We start from the raw sequence: 6,294 nt of genomic DNA on the forward strand, positions 1-6,294 counted from the left end.
CTGCACACATACCGCACATGCACTTTACACACACACACACACACACACAGAGGAGAGGAGAGGAGAGGAGAAGAGAAGAGGAGAGGAGGAAAAAAGAAAAGAAAAGAGAAAAACAGAAAAGAGATTAGCAGAGAGGAGTGGAGTACAGAATCACAGGGAAGAGAAGAGAGCAGAGGCCGAGCGCCCCCAGGGGGCTGTGTGTAGGGGGGGGGGGCAGGGGGCTATGGGGGTCGCAGACAGCCAATCTCTCTCAGCTTAATCAACACAAGCAAGAGGTGATTGGAACACTGCGGGGGATGGGCAGAGAGAGGGGGGGGGTGGTTGGGGGGGCAAACGGGGGGGAGGAAGATGGGATGGGGGGATGGGGGGGGCAGGTGGGGTGCAGGAGAGATGGGAATGGATAGCGGGAGGAGAGGTAGAGGATGGGCAGTAGATTGGAAAAAAAGATACGAAAAGTGGTTGAGGAAAAGAGGAGAGGGATGGGGAAGCGAGGGAGGGAGGGAGGAGAGAGGGATGGCTGAAGGGGAGGTGAAGGGGGGAGAAGGGAGGGGGTGAGAAGAGGGAGGGATGTGTGTGTGAACCGCTGGAGGCGTAGAGAGAGAGAGAGAGAGAGAGAGGCCAATGGAAGGATGAGAGAAGGATCTTAGGAATGGAGGAGATGGAGAGAATGAGGGAGAGATGGATGAGGCAGAGAGAGCAGACATAGTGCTGGATGGAATACCATGAAGACTGACAATCATACTGCACTCACTGTATCTGTACATACAAATAGAGAACATACCATTACATTTGAAAAAAATCTGTTACATTTTTTCTCTTTGTTCTCACACACACAATTTATATAATTATTTATTTATGTAATTTCTATAGTTTTGTACCCATTACCTGGCTTCAAAGATGCAATGTAAATAAGCTCTGTTTACACGTCCTTATTCTATAGGCCTGTCTATAGCCTTCACTGTACATACAGTTCTCATTTTGTGGTTGTTTTATTTGACACTCGCTTGGCCAAACGTAAACGCATGTTTCCCATATAAAAAATGAATTGAATTGGGGGGGGCCGGGGGGGGGAGTGGGAACCAGTGGGCCAGAGCAGGGAAGGTATAGAGGATTGGAAAAGATGGAAGAGGAGGAGGCAGAAGAGAGAGAGAGAGAGGGAGGGAGAAGCGAGGGGGGCAGGGTGGAATTGGGGGAGTGGGGACAAGGAACGAAGGAACGAAGAGAGGAGAGGAGGTGAATTGGGAGTGGGGGGACGAGGGGGGGTGGGGGGTGTGGACTGCAGAGGGAATGCAGAAGATTGGTTGAGGATGAGAAATGTGTAAAGGTAGCAGAAAATGAGAGCCAGAGATGGAGAGGTGGAGGAAGGGAAATAGAGAGGTAGACACCAAAAAAGTGAAACACCAAAAGAAAAAGATACATTGTGAGGGGCTAATAGAAGAAGAACTAAACAGGGACATGTGATAGGAAAATAAATAAAAAGAGGGGGTTTGGAGGCCCTCCGACAGGGCCTGCGCATCGTCACCTATCATGTTTGCAGTGGTGGAAAAAGTATACTCCCATTTTTTGGTTAAGTAAAAGTATCAATACTGCAATGTAGAAATACTCTGTTACAAGTGAAAGTCCGGAATTCAAAATTTACTTGAGTAAAAGTACAAAAGTATTGGCATCAAAATGTACTTAAAGCACCAAAAGTAGAAAGTACTCATTGTGCAGAATGTCCCATTTCAAGTTTTCAAATGTATAAAGATCATTTGAAAATAGCAGATCTACAAGCTCAGAATGCGTCGCGAACTGAGCTTGTAGATCTGCTATTTTCAAATGGCCGAAATGTATATAGGTAATAACAATCAAAACCTACAAAGTCACAAGTAACTAAAGTTTTTAAATAATTGTAGTGGAGTAAAAGTACAATATTTGCCTCTGAGATGTAGTGGAGTACAAGCAAATATATTGAAAATTGGAAATACTCAAGTAAAGTACAAATACCTCAAAATTGTACCTAAGTACAGTACTTGAGTAAATGTACTTAGTTACTTTACACCACTGCGTGTTTGTGATGTTCATAGACAGGATCTGGAGATGCAGTCGTGGAGGAGAGGGTATACGGGTCGGTGGGCGGAGGATTGCATCGCTGCTTTTTGCAGATGATGTGGTCCTATAATGGCGTCATCAGTCCGTGACCTCCAGCTCTCACTGGATCGGTTTCGCAGCAGAGTGCGTAGCAGCCGGGATGAGGATCAGCGTCTCCAAATCTGAGGCGCATGGCATGGTTCTCGGCAGGAAGCCGGTGGATTGCTCGCTCCAGGTAGGGAATGAGGCCTTGCCCCGGGGTGAAGGAGTTCAAGTACATCTCAGGGTCTTTGTTCACGAACGAGGGGAGGACGCAGCGGGAGATCAGCCGGAGGAATCCGAGCAGGAGGAGTGGTGTTGCGGTCGCTGCACTTGCTGTACCACACTGTTGTGACCAAGAGAACTGAGCCAGAAGGCATATAGCTCTCGATATACTGGTCAACCTTCATTTCTACTCTCACCTGTGGTCAGGAAGTGTCGAGTCATCATGGGTTAGATTAAGATACAAGAGGACGAAATGAGTTAGGTGTTGGGTCATTTGGTTGAGAACTTGAGCACTTAAAGTGCAGTCATTCAGGAGAGACTCGAGAGTAGAGCCGCCGCTCCTTCACGTGGAAAGGAGCCAGTTAAGGTGGTTCGGGTATCTAGTAAGAAGGAGCGTCTCCCTAAGGAGGTCCTCTGGGCACGTCCCACAGGGAGGCCACAAGGCAGACCAAGGACCACATGGGGGGGGGGGGGGGATTATATCTCCACGCTGGCCTTGGAATGCCTCGGGATCCCCCAGGATAAAGTGGCTAATGTGGCCCAGGAAAGGGAGCTCTCTCTGCTGGAACTGTTGCGACCGACTACGGACCGCGACCCGACTCCGGATAAGCGGTTGATATATATGTGAAATAAAATGAGGGACAAAGTTGGAAGGTTTGTCTCAATTCATAATTACCTTAACCTAAAAATAGTCAATGCATTTTTCCCATTCACATTTCCAAAAATATTTATATCAATTATTTTAAGCCTAGAATCAAGCCATCCAGGGTCCTGGTATATAAAAGCTCACATCGCGTCACAATGTGATGCGTTGTGAGCTTGTAGATCTGCTGTTTTCCCACATGAATTAAAATAAAATCACACAAACAGTTTCATTATTTTCACTGTAGCCACTTTATTATATCTCAAAGGAAGACTTAAGCCGTGTTTAATTCCATTGATACTACCAGAGATATCAAATGTAAAAAGGAGAGACATGACGGTTTGTGAATTCTAAACAAACGAAAATGAATAAATAAATACATTCTCAAAAAAACAAAAAACCTTAATAATAATAATAATGCTGAGCTGTAACACAGTGGTAGCATGTCTTTATGGTTATATGTACAAACAAAGCCCTTTATCAAAGCACTTTTTAAAAACTAAAAATATACATGACAAACCCAAAACTGGATACAGAGATGGTTCAAAAATAAATTTGAAAACAAGCTTAAGTTTACATAATTATTGAATTGTGTAATTAGAAAACAAGCTTACGTTTACATAATTGGTGTTGATTTCACTCTGAATAGAGAACAAATTGAACCAATGATTTGACTGTGTGTAGGGGGTAGTCTAGTCTCCCTCTGGGTCTGTGGACATGTACAATACTTGACTGATGATTAAATTGACAGTGCTCTGAAAGGGTTGACAAAGAAGACGCTTTGAAATGATTACAATGATGTTTGTGCCGGACTGAAATGAACCCTAAAAGCTTGAACATTCCTGAAGTGTTGACATGCACAAGTCACCAGATGCCTTCTCAGTCAGGTTTCCCCGATTGTAACACAATCAATGTGACTTTTCTAGTCAAATTAAATGCAGAAAATGTATTTTTAAAATGTATTAGTAAATTAAGCCAAAAAGCAAAGTGGGGGTAACAATGTTTTTTGTAGACAAAGTGATAGCACCAAACATGTTTTTAAAAAGGGCATGGAAATGTCTCCTTGTTTGGAAATGTAATCCAGTCCACAAAGCCCAACCCATTCATTGTCAAAGGGACTCCAATGAGAAGACCTTTATGATAACAGTAAAGAGACTGCTGGTTATGTGGATTTCCATGAGTGTTTAGAAAATACCCAAGATGATAACATGCAGACTTTTCTCCAGTCTTTCTAGTCTGTAGTCATTGTTAAAAGGCACATTATCACAGTGTCACAGGGGTACAGGACAAAGAGAAGGACTGGTTATGCTTACTTTATATGTTGTCATGCCTCGAAAAATAGCGGATCTACAAGCTCACAAGGGGTCATGACTCATGACACGTGGTGAGCTTGTAGATGTACCATTTTCCTTTCATCGTTCCATTTCAAGGATTCACCCGATTCACACATCATCCACAGCCACAGTGAGTAAGCAGGAAGGGCTGCCTTGCTCAAGAGGCACGTGTTGTTGACCAATGCTGTGGGCACTGAACCTTTGACTTTACGGTTACAAACTGTAACCATCTCCAATAATTATTACACGGCCACCAAGCGGTACGTATACATATATGAACAGATGGGGTGATGTTAAAGTTGCAAAAAGCATCCGCTATTTTACATTGTTCATTATGTCACGTGAACCAACATGTATTTGAAACAAACAACTTAAGAATTTCTGGTAGTTAATTGCAGAAGCTATTAATATATTATTTCAGCCACAAAGAGACTAGCAAATCCAACATATCTTTCATCTTACCTCTAACTACTTATATACTTTAACCTAATTCCAGTGAAATCACCAGCTGATGCCATTTAAAAACAAAAAGGAAGTGGTGCAAACAGCTCAGAAAGCAAACCCTGGCACTCATCCACAGAGGAGAACACACATTCAGCAGTTTAGTTGTAAAGACCACTGCTTTTGAGCAGAACAAGACCTCCTTCCAACACAGCACAGTTTCAAGAGGTGGGGCAGGAATTACTAGACTTCCAGAGAGACAATGTAAGGTGAGACAAAGTCTCACTAAGTTCCCTTAATTCTGTGTCGTCTCTTGTCATCATGATTTCTGTTAATTAAACAGTGTTTCTTATGCTAACAGGATTTCCTATGCATGCTTACACGGGCAGAGCATAATGGAATGTAAGCAAAGGGTATAGAAAAACAAAAACTGAACAAATAAAATAAATAGTGCAATGTCTTTTTTCCTGTGGCTTTGATGCACTGTGACCAGTTTCTTTAGTTTTGGATATACTGTATTCTTTCCTTGACAGGACACATTGCAGACCTGCGTCAGACTGTCATCTACAAAACTCCATTTGTTGCGTTTGTTTAAATATTCTTGGCCAAACGGAGGGGTGGGTCGACGTAGGACCAGAGACGAGGGCCATGGCTACACGACACCGAGTTGGGTGAAGAAGGGCGAGGGGTTTACAATTAGGGCTGCAACAGTTAAGCAAACTAATTGATTTAATCAATGATAAAAAAAATCATTGATAATAAATCATTTCATTAAATAATCAATGAATAATCTATCCCTATTTTGGCCAAATTGTGCAAAAATATGTTGTGCATGAAATAGTGAAAATAGCAGATCTAGAAGCCCATAACGCGTCACATTAACACATTGTGAGCTTTCCACGACCCCATTGTATGAAATAGGGCATGAGTCTTTTTAAAGAATATTACAAAAAAGTAATCTACAGAATAATCTCTGAGGAAATAATGGATGGTTGCAGCCCTATTTGCAATTCAGTTCAGAGCCGGTGAGAGGTGTGTAAGTCCATGTACGGATTGTACAGTTAACCCATTGAGACCGGGAACGCATCTGTATCATTTTAGATTTCTTTGGCTATTCAAAAATAGCAGATATACAAGCTCATAGCGTGGTAGATCTGATTTTTTTTTTGAAAAATCGTGAAAATGTGTGCAAATCTTTGAATATTATTTTCAAAGCGAACATTATTAGCTCAAATGTTTTCTTCTGGGGTTTTCGACAAATGTCTTCTAAATCCTAATGATTTATATATTTTAATTTATGTTGCTATAAATCAGTGGTTCAAGTGGTGTCAAGGACCCCCAAAATGATATGTATTTGTCCTGTCCATGGACCCCCCCCCCCCATCTAAAAATACGTTGTTCCAGGGACCCCCAGAAGCAAAGATTTTAGTAAGAAATGTATATATATATATATATATTCAAAGATTTGCACAAATGTTCACGATTTAAAAAAAATAGCAGATCTACAAGCTCATAGCTGAGCTTGTGGATCTGCTATTTTTC

Source organism: Gymnoscopelus braueri (assembly GCF_963280865.1).
Source record: "Gymnoscopelus braueri genome assembly, chromosome: 22".
In the NCBI taxonomy this organism is placed as follows: domain Eukaryota; kingdom Metazoa; phylum Chordata; class Actinopteri; order Myctophiformes; family Myctophidae; genus Gymnoscopelus; species Gymnoscopelus braueri.